The sequence below is a fragment of the Nerophis ophidion genome, linkage group LG12, assembly GCF_033978795.1.
Source record: "Nerophis ophidion isolate RoL-2023_Sa linkage group LG12, RoL_Noph_v1.0, whole genome shotgun sequence".
In the NCBI taxonomy this organism is placed as follows: domain Eukaryota; kingdom Metazoa; phylum Chordata; class Actinopteri; order Syngnathiformes; family Syngnathidae; genus Nerophis; species Nerophis ophidion.
The window spans coordinates 62782723-62795557 of NC_084622.1; the positions used below are offsets into that span (position 1 = coordinate 62782723).

Below are 12835 nucleotides of genomic sequence, written 5' to 3' on the forward strand. Positions count from 1 at the left end.
TGCAAGGCGCTAACCAGCACCCATCAGGAGCAAGGGTGAAGTGTCTTGCTCAGGACACAACAGACGTGACGAGGTTGGTACTAGGTGGGGATTGAACCAGGAACCCTCGGGTTGCGCATGGCCACTTTTCCCACTGCGCCACGCCGTCCCTTTGTGAAAAATATTTAAAAAAAATTTATGAAACATCATTAGTCATTTTCCTGATTAAGATTAATTTTACAATTTTGATGACTTGTTTTAAAAAGGTTCAAATCCAATCTGCACTTTGTTAGAAGATATAACAAATTGGACCGAGCTATTCCCCCCGCCACCCCAAAAGGGAATAAGCTGTAGAAAATGGATGGATATATTTCTAACAAAAACAAATCCTTATTTCTTCTAGATTTTCCAAGTATTTTAAAAGAAATTCAAAAGACTTTGAAATAAGATTTAAATTTGATTCCACAGATTTTCTAGATTTCCCAGAATAATTTTTTTGAATTTTAATTCACAAATGTGAATTGTGAATTATATTTATATAGCGCTTTTCTCAAGTGACTCAAAGCGCTTTACATAGTGAAACCCAATATCTAAGTTACATTTAAACCAGTGTGGGTGGCACTGGGAGCAGGTGGGTAAAGTGTCTTGCCCAAGGACACAACGGCAGTGGCTAGGATGGCGGAAGCGGGAATCGAACCTGCAACCCTCAAGTTGCTGGCACGGCTGCTCTACCAACCGAGCTATGCTTTTTCGTTGAAAAAACAGAAGCTAAAATGAAAAATTAAGATGTATTTATTATTCTTTACAATAAAAAAAAATACTTGAACATTGATTTCAATTGAATTGAATTGAATTGAATTATATTTATATAGCGCTTTTCTCAAGTGACTCAAAGCGCTTTACATAGTGAAACCCAATATCTAAGTTACATTTAAACCAGTGTGGGTGGCACTGGGAGCAGGTGGGTAAAGTGTCTTGCCCAAGGACACAACGGCAGTGACTAGGATGGCACAAGCGGGAATCGAACCTGCAACCCTAAAAGCGCTTTGACACTACTTCCACATTCACACACACATTCACACACTGATGGAGGGAGCTGCCATGCAAGGCGCTAACCAGCACCCATCAGGAGCAAGGGTGAAGTGTCTTGCTCAGGACACAACAGACGTGACGAGGTTGGTACTAGGTGGGGATTGAACCAGGGACCCTCGGGTTGCGCATGGCCACTCTCCCACTGCGCCACGCCGTCCCTAAAATGACTGGATAAATATTTTCCTCCGACTGGAGTTGATTGCAGTGTTTTCACAACCGTTGACTATAAATAAATATGCTACTATTATTTAGCTGCATTTACAACACATAAAATAATAATTGTATATACAAAAATTGTGTTAGATGTCAATATAAATGGAATACAATGATTTGCAAATCATTTTCAACCCATATTCAGTTGAATATGCTACAAAGACAACATAAACATTGTTTTTTGTGTGCAAATAATCATTAACTTTAGAATTTAATGCCAGCAACACGTGACAAAGAAGTTGGGAAAGGTGGCAATACGTACTGATAAAGTTAAGGAATGCTCATCAAGCACTTATTTGGAACATCCCACAGGTGTGCAGGCTAATTGGGAACAGGTGGGTGCCATGATTGGGTATAAAACCAGCTTTCATGAAATTTTGAATAATTCACAAAAAAGGATGGGGTGAGGGTCACCAATTTGTAAGCAAATTGTCAAACAGTTTTAGAACAACATTTCTCAACAAGCTATTGCAAGGAATTTAGAGATTTTACCATCTACGGTCCGTAAAATCATCAAAAGGTTCAGAGAATCTGGAGAAATCACTGCACGTAAGCGATGATATTACGCACCTTCGACCCCTCAGGCGTCAAAAACCGACATCAGTGTGTAAAGGATATCACCACATGGGCTCAGGGACACTTCATAAAGCCACTGTCAGTAACTACAGCTGGTCGCTACATCTGTAAGTGCAAGTTAAAACTCTGCTATGCAAAGCGAAAGCCATTTATCAACAACACCCAGGAACGCCGCCGGCTTCGCTGGGCTCGGGCTCATCTAAGATGGACTGATGCAAAGTGGAAAAGTGTTCTGTGGTCTGACGAGTCCACATTACAAATTATATTTGGAAACTGTGGACGTGGTGTCCTCCAGAACAAAGAGGAAAATAACCACCGGGATTGTTATAGGCGCAAAGTTCAAAAGCCAGCATCTGTGATGGTATGGGGGTGTATTAGTGTGTTGTAGTCAGCATGTGTGATGGTATGGGGGTGTATTAGTGCCCAAGGCATGGGTAACTTACACATCTGTGAAGGCACCATTAATGCTGAAAGGTCCATACAGGTTTTGGAGCAACATGTGTTGTCAACCAAGCAACGTTATCTTGGACGCCCCTGCTTATTTCAGCAAAACAATGCCAAGCCACATGTTACAACAGCGTGGCTTCATAGTAAAAGAGTGTGGTTACTTTCCTGTTCAACCCATATTCAGTTGAATATGCTACAAAGACAACATATTTGATTTTAAATCTCATAAACTTTTTTTTGTGTGCAAATAATCATTAACTTTAGAATTTGATGCCAGCAACACGTGACAAAAAAGTTGGGAAAGGTGGCAATACGTACTGATAAAGTTAAGGAATGCTCATCAAGCACTTATTTGGAACATCCCACAGGTGTGCAGGCTAATTGGGAACAGGTGGGTGCCATGATTGGGTATAAAAACAGCTTCCATGAAATGTTAAGTAATTCACAAACAAGGATGGGGTGAGGGTCATCAAAAAGCCAAATATTTCCAAATGTATTTCCGTGAGAGACATATCATATTTTCTAACACCGAATACAACTAAATGCGTGCATTTTTAAGTAAGACCAACATTTTTAGAGTATAATAAGTCTCTTATTCTTTTTAATAACATCGTTATTCTGAAGCTAACCAATAATAAATCAAATGTCATGTCTGTTGATCATGTTTTTGTTTGGCCATGTGCTGTTTGTCCTTTGGACTCTTTAAGTTCCTGTTTTTTTTCCACTCCTTTGTCTGGTTTCCTTGGTTACTCATTTTGTCCACCTGTCTCTGGTGGACAAAATGCCCGCTCACCTGCTTCCCGAGCACTAATCAGAGGCCGTATTTAAGCTCGTCTTTGCCAGTCAGTCGCCCTGTGCTGACTTGTTTCATGCCTTGCCATAGTTTCGTGCTTCATCAATCAATCAATCAATCAATGTTTACTTATATAGCCCTAAATCACTAGTGTCTCAAAGGGCTGCACAAACCACTACGACATCCTCAGTAGGCCCACATGAGAACATATGAGAACATGATACTGTGAAAGTTCAATCCATAATGGATCCAACACAGTCGCGAGAGTCCAGTCCAAAGCGGATCCGACACAGCAGCGAGAGTCCCGTTCACAGCGGAGCCAGTAGGAAACCATCCCAAGCGGAGGCTGATCAGCAGCGCAGAGATGTCCCCAGCCGATACACAGGCGAGCAGTACATGGCCACCGGATCGGACCGGACTCCCTCCACAAAGGAGAGTGGGACATAGAAGAAAAAGAAGAGAAACGGCAGATCAACTGGTCTAAAAAGGGAGTCTATTTAAAGGCTAGAGTATACAAATGAGTTTTCATGCCATGCCAAGTAAGTTTTGTTTGATTTATATTCTTAGTCTGTTTATGCGTTAGCTTTGTTATTTAGCCCAAGTTGTGCATCCACTGTGAGCGATTTTTGTTTGTATATTTTTTTTAGTTAAAATTAAATCATGTTTTTACCTAAATGCCATGTCCCGAGTAGTCCGTCTGCCTTCCTGGGAGAACGACCCGTCAGCAAGCTGCAACCCAACCACCCCCCCCCCCCCACCCCCCCACCCCCCCATCGTGACATAAAATACTTCTTAGCATTAATGCGACTTATTGAACAGGTGCGGTAGTAAACGGATGGATGGATATAAATGCATGAGAATGTTTTATATTTTGCACGTTGTTTTTTAGCACTGTGATTACCAGCGAAATTATTCATAATTATCGCGTTGAGCAATGTCAGCTAAGATTGATCTGAGAGCCAGATGCAGTCATCCAAAGAGCCACATCCGGCTCTAGAGCCATAGGTTCCCTACCCCTGGGCTGGAGTATACAGAATTTGTTCAACCTTGGCCCGCGGCTTTGTTCAATTTAAAATTTTGGCCCACTCTGTATTTGAGTTTGACACCCCTGAACTATGGTATATCATGCAAAAGAGCAGATTCCAACCATTGAAATACTTTGTATAGTTCAAGACTTACGGTCATTTGAACACATCATAATGGAAGCTACAATTTCCATCTTAAAGACCTCAACAAATTATTTGGTAATGTCCTCAGCCTACCCGGTAAGGTTTATTCAGGTGTACTGGAGAGGAGGCTACGCCGGATAGTCGAACCTCGGATTCAGGAGGAACAGTGTGGTTTTCGTCCTGGTCGTGGAACTGTGGACCAGCTCTATACTCTGGGCAGGGTTCTTGAGGGTGCATGGGAGTTTGCCCAACCAGTCTACATGTGCTTTGTGGACTTGGAGAAGGCATTCGACCGTGTCCCTCGGGAAGTCCTGTGGGGAGTGCTCAGAGAGTATGGGGTATCGGACTGTCTTATTGTGGCGGTCCGCTTCCTGTACGATCAGTGTCAGAGCTTGGTCCGCATTGCCGGCAGTAAGTCGAACACATTTCCAGTGAGGGTTGGACTCCGCCAAGGCTGTCCTTTGTCACCGATTCTGTTCATAACTTTTATGGACAGAATTTCTAGGCGCAGTCAAGGCGTTGAGGGGTTCCGGTTTGGTGACCGCAGGATTAGGTCTCTGCTTTTTGCAGATGATGTGGTCCTGATGGCTTCATCCGACCGGGATCTTCAGCTCTCACTGGATCGGTTCGCAGCCGAGTGTGAAGCGACCGGAATGAGAATCAGCACCTCCAAGTCCGAGTCCATGGTTCTCGCCCGGAAAAGGGTGGAATGCCATCTCCGGGTTGGGGAGGAGACCCTGCCCCAAGTGGAGGAGTTCAAGTACCTAGGAGTCTTGTCCACGAGTGAGGGAAGAGTGGATCGTGAGATCGACAGGCGGATCGGTGCGGCGTCTTCAGTAATGCGGACGCTGTACCGATCCAATGTGGTGAAGAAGGAGCTGAGCCGGAAGGCAAAGCTCTCAATTTACCGGTCGATCTACGTTCCCATCCTCACCTATGGTCATGAGCTTTGGGTCATGACCGAAAGGATAAGATCACGGGTACAAGCGGCCGAAATGAGTTTCCTCTCCCTTAGAGATAGGGTGAGAAGCTCTGCCATCCGGGAGGAACTCAAAGTAAAGCCGCTGCTCCTCCACATCGAGAGGAGCCAGATGAGGTGGTTCGGGTATCTGGTCAGGATGCCACCCGAACGCCTCCCTAGGGAGGTGTTTAGGGCACGTCCAACCGGGGAAGACCCAGAACACGTTGGGAAGACTATGTCTCCCGGGAAGAGCTAGACGAAGTGGCTGGGGAGAGGGAAGTCTGGGTTTCCCTGCTTAGGCTGTTGCCCCCGCGACCCGACCTCGGATAAGCGGAAGAAGATGGATGGATGGATGGATGTCCGGCAGGCCAGATTGAAAAGTTTAACGGGCTACGTGCGGACCAAATCTGTTGTAGATGGTCTCTCCAAAAGCGTCCATCAATATCAAATATCAATACCCATAAGCTGTGTTGTTGATGTCCAAGAAGATAGTCACATGCCAAGTTTACGCTATCATAAATTACACATCAGCGACGAGGGAGTTGTTGAAATTGAGCCCACCTTAACGAGGAGTACGCCAAGCAGAAAAAGGAGTGTCCGCACAGAAATCAATAAATTTGACAAGTTGCACAAGGTTAATAGAAGCTGGGAGGACTTTCTCCTGGACTGACAAGCCTCTCTTCCCTCCCACAGTCTGGGTCCTAATGAAAGGACATGATTGTGTTCGAACGCCAGTCCAATGGCATCTGGATTTCCTCTCGAGGACTAAACTCTTCCTGGCTCTGTCGCCTCTCATTTAACTCATAGAAGAAATAAGCTCCTTTTAATTATGAACTCTTCAAAGCAAATCAGTCTGAATGAATTACTGTATTATTCATTGGTAAACCTATTTTTGACATATTTGGTCAATTCAGGCAGCAGGGTGTTAGAGGGGTTAGTGTGTCTGCTCCAATCAATCAATCAATGTTTATTTATATAGCCCCAAATCACAAATGTCTCAAAGGACTGCACAAACCATTACGACTACAACATCCTCGGAAGAACCCACAAAAGGGCAAGGAAAACTCACACCCAGTGGGCAGGGAGAATTCACATCCTGTGGGACGCCAGTGACAATGCTGACTATGAGAAACCTTGGAGAGGACCTCAGATGTGGGCAACCCCCCCCCCTCTAGGGGACCGAAAGCAATGGATGTCGAGCGGGTCTAACATGATACTGTGAAAGTTCAATCCATAGTGGCTCCAAGACAGCAGCGAGAGTCCCGTCCACAGGAGACCATCTCAAGCGGAGGCGGGTCAGCAGCGTAGAGATGTCCCCAATCGATACAGGCGAGCGGTCCATCCTGGGTCTCGACTCTGGACAGCCAGTACTTCATCCATGGTTATCGGATCGGACCCCCTCCACAAGGGAGGGGGGGACATAGGAGAAAGAAAAGAAGCGGCAGATCAACTGGTCTAAAAAGGAGGTCTATTTAAAGGCTAGAGTATACAGATGAGTTTTAAGGTGAGACTTAAATGCTTCTACTGAGGTGGCATCTCGAACTGTTACCGGGAGGGCATTCCAGAGTACTGGAGCCCGAACAGAAAACGCTCTATAGCCCGCAGACTTTTTTGGGCTCTAGGAATCACTAATAAGCCGGAGTCTTTTGAACGCAGATTTCTTGCCGGGACATATGGTACAATACAATCGGCAAGATAGGATGGAGCTAGACCGTGTAGTATTTTATACGTAAGTAGTAAAACCTTAAAGTCACATCTTAAGTGCACAGGAAGCCAGTGCAGGTGAGCCAGTATAGGTATATATGTATGTATATATGTATATAAAGGTATATACAGTACAGGCGTAATGTGATCAAACTTTCTTGTTCTTGTCAAAAGTCTAGCAGCCGCATTTTGTACCAACTGTAATCTTTTAATGCTAGACATGGGGAGACCCGAAAATAATACGTTACAGTAATCGAGACGAGACGTAACAAATGCATGGATAATGATCTCGGCGTCTTTAGTGGACAAAATGGAGCGAATTTTAGCGATATTACGGAGATGAAAGAAGGCCGTTTTAGTAACGCTTTTAATGTGTGACTCAAAGGAGAGAGTTGGGTCAAAAATAATACCCAGATTTTTTACCGAGTCACCTTGTTTTATTATTTGGTTGTCAAATGTTAAAGTTGTATTGTTAAATAGAGGTCGGTGTCTAGCAGGACCGATAATCAGCATTTCCGTTTTTTTGGCATTATGTTGCAAAAAGTTAGCGTACATCCATTGTTTAATTTCATTAAGACACGCTTCCAACTGACTACAGTCCGGCGTGTTGGTCGTCATCGCTAAAAGACCGATAAACAGAAAGGCGTTTAATTTGCCAAAATTCACCCATTTAGAGTTCGGAAATTGGTTAAAAAAATTACATGGTCTTTTTTCTGCAACATCAAGGTATATATTGACGCTTGCATAGGTTTGGTGATAATGTTCCCCTTTAAGTAAAATTGCTTTTGGTATTTCTGTGCAGGCCTAATCTAAATCATACTTGTATGTATGTGCCCCGTCTTTTTACCAACTAATGCCCACACTTGTAAAATTATTATAACAATTATTGATGTGGGCTTCACGGTGGCAGAGGGGTTAGTGCGTCTGCCTCACAATACGAAGTTCCTGCAGTCCCGGGTTCAAATCCAGGCTCGGGATCTCTCTGTGTGGAGTTTGCATGTTCTCCCCGTGACTGCGTGGGTTCCCTCCGGGTACTCCGGCTTCCTCCCACTTCCAAAGACATGCACCTGGGGATAGGTTGATTGGCAACACTAAATTGGCCCTAGTGTGTGAATGTTGTCTGTCTATCTGTGTTGGCCCTGCGATGAGGTGGCGACTTGTCCAGGGCGTACCCCGCCTTCCGCCCGATTGTAGCTGAGATAGGCGCCAGCGCCCTCCGCCACCCCAAAAGCGAATAAGCGGTAGAAAATGGATGGATGGATGGAATTATTGATGTGATCACAAATGAAAGATGCTTGCCCAGCTGGCATGAACGTCTCTCTGTGCCAGGGATCATCATCATTAATCACCAGAAAACCATGTTTTTTTTCTGTCAACAATCCCTGGGAGTCATAGGATTCTCTTTCAAGATTCGGTGACGTTTCCTCCTGGCAGCGCTCAGCCACCCGTGGCGAGAAGAGCATTTTTATTTACGACACTGTTATTGACTTCAGTCGCCAGTTCAAACCTTAAAAGGGTTGGTCCGTGTTGATTTTTGAGCATGACGGATGGTATGCAGCTGGAACCTACATGATTGTATTCCTGCGAATAATGCCAACGGAGAAGGGAAGTGAAGTGCTAGGTGGAGAATATTTTGACGTACACGATGCTGCGTGTTTTTAACGAAATGTCCTCAGTCAGCCTTTGTCTTCATGAGTGTGTAATGGCAATAGCGCCTTGGTTTGTAGTCCCGCAACCTGCTCATCGATCGTCACTCTCATATGGCAAAACTATAAGTGATGAACATTTTCCAGATGCAAAAAAAGCTTCAGGGAACTGAGGCACGGCGAGCAAAGTGAGGTGTGATTTCTGGCTGGGAAAGAAAAATGATTACCTGGCTTGTTGTGCGGACCCGTCCACTTTTTCCTTAGTGTGTCAGACTACTTGCTTTGCAGGGATGGACATACAGCAACCTTTTTGAAACCAAGAGCTACTTCTTCGGTACTGATTAATGCGAAAGGCTGCCAGTTTGACTTAAATAAATTGCCAGAAATAGCCAATTTGCTTAATTTACCTTTAATACATAAATATATATATATAAAAAATGGGTGTTTCTGTCCGTCATTCCGTCGTACATTTTTTTTCCTTTTACGGAAGGTTTTTTGTAGAGAATAAATGATGCAAAAAACACTTAATTGAACGGTTAAAAGGAGGGGAAAAAAGGAAAAAAATGAAAATAAAATTTTGAAACATAGTTTATCTACAATTTGGAATCTATAAAATTCAACTGAAAAAAGAAGAGAAAAACTATCCATCCATCTTCTTCCGCTTATCCGAGGTCGGGTCGCGGGGGCAGCAGCCTAAGCAGGGAAACCCAGACTTCCCTCTCCCCAGCCACTTCGTCTAGCTCTTCCTGGGGGATCCCGAGGCGTTCCCAGGCCAGCCGGGAGACATAGTCTTCCCAACGTGTCCTGGGTCTTCCCCGTGGCCTCCTACCGGTTGGACGTGCCCTAAACACCTCCCTAGGGAGGCGTTCGGGTGGCATCCTGACCAGATGCCCGAACCACCTCATCTGGCTCCTCTCGATGTGGAGGAGCAGCGGCTTTACTTTGAGTTCCTCCCGGATGGCAGAGCTTCTCACCCTATCTCTAAGGGAGAGACCTGGAAACTCATTTGGGCCGCTTGTACCCGTGATCTTATCCTTTCGGTCATGACCCAAAGCTCATGACCATAGGTGAGGATGGGAACGTAGATCGACCGGTAAATTGAGAGCTTTGCCTTCCGGCTCAGCTCCTTCTTCACCACAACGGATCGGTACAACGTCCGCATTACTGAAGACGCCGCACCGATCCGCCTGTCGATCTCACGATCCACTCTTCCCTCACTCGTGAACAAGACTCCTAGGTACTTGAACTCCTCCACTTGGGGCAGGGTCTCCTCCCCAACCCGGAGATGGCACTCCACCCTTTTCCGGGCGAGAACCATGGACTCGGAAAACTAGCTAATTCGAATCTTTTTTTACAAACTAAAACAATAATTTATGGAACATCATTAGTCATTTTTCCTGATTAAGATTAATTTTAGAATTTTGATGACATGTTTTAAATAGGTTAAAATCCAATCTGCATTCCTTAGAATATATAACAAATTGGACCAAGCTGTAATTCTAACAGCTTGGTCCAATGTGTTATATATTGGCAACACTAAATTGGCCCTAGTGTGTGAATGTTGTCTGTCTATCTGTGTTGGCCCTGCGATGAGGTGGCGACTTGTCCAGGGTGTACCCTGCCTTCCGCCCGATTGTAGCTGAGATAGGCGCCAGCGCCCCCCGCGACCCCGAGAGGGAATAAGCGGTAGAAAATGGATGGATGGATGGATGTAATTCTAACAAAGACAAATCATTATTTCTTCGAGATTTTCCAGAACAAACATTTTAAAAGAAATTAAAAAGACTTTGAAATAAGATTTACATTTGATTCTACAGATTTTTCTAGATTTGCCAGGATATTTTTTTAAAATTTTAATCATAATAAGATTGAAGACATTTTTTCACAAATATTTTTCGTCGAAAAAACAGAAGCCAAAATTAAGAATTAAATTAAATTGTCAGGAAAGAAGGAGAAGGAATTTTAATTGTGTTTAAAAATCCTAAAATCATTTTTAAGGTTGTGTTTTTTCTCTAAAATTGTCTTTCTGAAAGTTACAAGAAGCAAAGTTAAAAAAGAAAATGTATTTATTTAAACAAGTGAAAACCAAGTCTTTAAAAATATTTGAGTTTTGTCTCTCTTAGAATTAAAAATGTCGAGTAAAGCAAGACCAGCTTGTTAGTAAATAAATAAACATTTTAAAAATAGAGGCAGCTCACTGGTAAGTGCTGCTATTTGAGCTATTTTTAGAACAGGCCAGCGGGCGACTCATCTGGTCCTTACGGGCGACCTGGTGCCCGCTGACTTACACTATATTGCCAAAAGTATTTGGCCATCTGCCTTTACTCATATGAACTTGAAGTGCCATCCCATTCCTAACCCATAGGTGATGTCAGTCCACTTTTTGCAGCTATTTCAGCTTAAACTCTTCTGCGTTTATAGGAATTTTCAACCATACTCCCAAAAGCACATTGGTGAGGTCACACATTGACGTTGGCTCTCAGTCTCCGTTCTAATTCATCCCAAATGTGTCATGTCGGGTTCAGGTCAGGACTCTGTGCAGGCCAGTTAAGTTCATCTACACCAGACACTGTCATACATGTGCACAGTCATGTTGGAAGAGGAAGGGCCCGCTCCAAACTGTTCCCACAAAGTTGGGAGCATGAAATTCTCCAAAATATTTTGGTATCCTGGAGCATTCAAAGTTCCTTTCACTGCAACTACGGGGACAAGCCCAACTCCTGGAAAAACAACCCCACACTCTAATTCCTCCGCTTACCCCTCTCTGTCAGTTTACGTGGCCTACCACTTAGTGGCTGAGTTGCTGTTGTTCCCAAACTCTTGCATTTTCGTATAATAAAGCCGACAGTTGACTTTGGAATATTTAGGAGCGAGGAAATCCTATGACAGTTCCACTCTGGAAACCACTGAGCTCCTAAGAACGGCCCATTGTTTCACAAATGTTTGTAGAAACAGTCTCCATTAGATTAGATTAGATTAGATTAGATAGTACTTTATTTTTTCCTTCAGGAGAGTTCCTTCAGGAAAATACAATTTTTTAGCACAATCCCATTCAAGATTCAGACAAACATTGCAGGGAGACAGAACAGGATCGCTGACGGGTCTGCCGGCTTCCAGCGCCCCTTACGAAAAAGATGAGATACCGGTAAACATGTCTAAGTGCTTGATTTTAAACACTTGCAACACCTGACTCTGATCATTTCGGCAATATAGTGTATCACTTTTTGTCAACAAGACCAGGAAGACCTTCTCGAAATTAAAGATGCAAGTGTTTTTTTATTGTACTTTCCCATCCATCCATCCATTTTCTACCGCTTATTCCCTTTTGGGGTCACGGGGGGCGCTGGCGCCTATCTCAGCTACAATCGGGCGGAAGGCGGGGTACACCCTGGACAAGCCGCCACCTCATCACAGGGCCAACACAGATAGACAGACAACATTCACACTCACATTAAGTATCTAAAAGTATTCATATTGTCTTTATCTCATATTATGCTCCTTCTAATGCTGTTGTTTTTTAGGTTAGAGTCTGTATCCAATCAGAATTCAGCTAGTTTATGTTGCCATGCTGTACGAAATCTGCCCGGGGGTCTTCAGAATCTACAATGCAGGCGTCTGGTGCACTGTAAGTGAACGGACACATGCAGTTGATAGACAATTGTCATAGCCAATCAGATCAATAAGGCCTTCTAGCTGTGATTGGATACTCACTGGGGAGTCCCCAGTGAGTATCCAATCACAAGTTGCGAAAACAGGAAGTGGCACCGGAGCCTTAGAAAGCCACAGAAAATTCACTGATAAAATAACCACGGAAATAAAGTTTGTCTTCCACCTAGTGATCCCCAAAGCCCAAAAAAAGTCTGCGGGCTGTAGAGCTTTTTCATTTCGGGCTCCAGTACTCTGGAATGCCCTCCCGGTAACAGTTCGAGATGCCACCTCAGTAGAAGCATTTAAGTCTCACCTTAAAACTCATTTGTATACTCTAGCCTTTAAATAGACTCCCTTTTTAGACCAGTTGATCTGCCGTTTCTCTTCTTTTTCTTCTATGTCCCACTCTCCTTTGTGGAGGGAGTCCGGTCCGATCCGGTGGCCATGTACTGCTCGCCTGTGTATCGGCTGCTGATCAGCCTCCGCTTGGGATGGTTTCCTACTGGCTCCGCTGTGAACGGGACTCTCGCTGCTGTGTTGGATCCGCTTTGGACTGGACTCTCGCGACTGTGTTGGATCCATTATGGATTGATCTTTCACAGTATCA

At 44.1% G+C, this 12835-nt stretch overlaps 1 protein-coding gene across 1 annotated transcript in view; it reads left to right on the forward strand.

Annotated features, from left to right (window-relative positions):
• Positions 1 to 12835, forward strand: part of tmtc2b (transmembrane O-mannosyltransferase targeting cadherins 2b) — a 360692-nt gene that overhangs the window by 283881 nt on the left and 63976 nt on the right. The gene's annotated exons all lie outside the window — the stretch shown is intronic.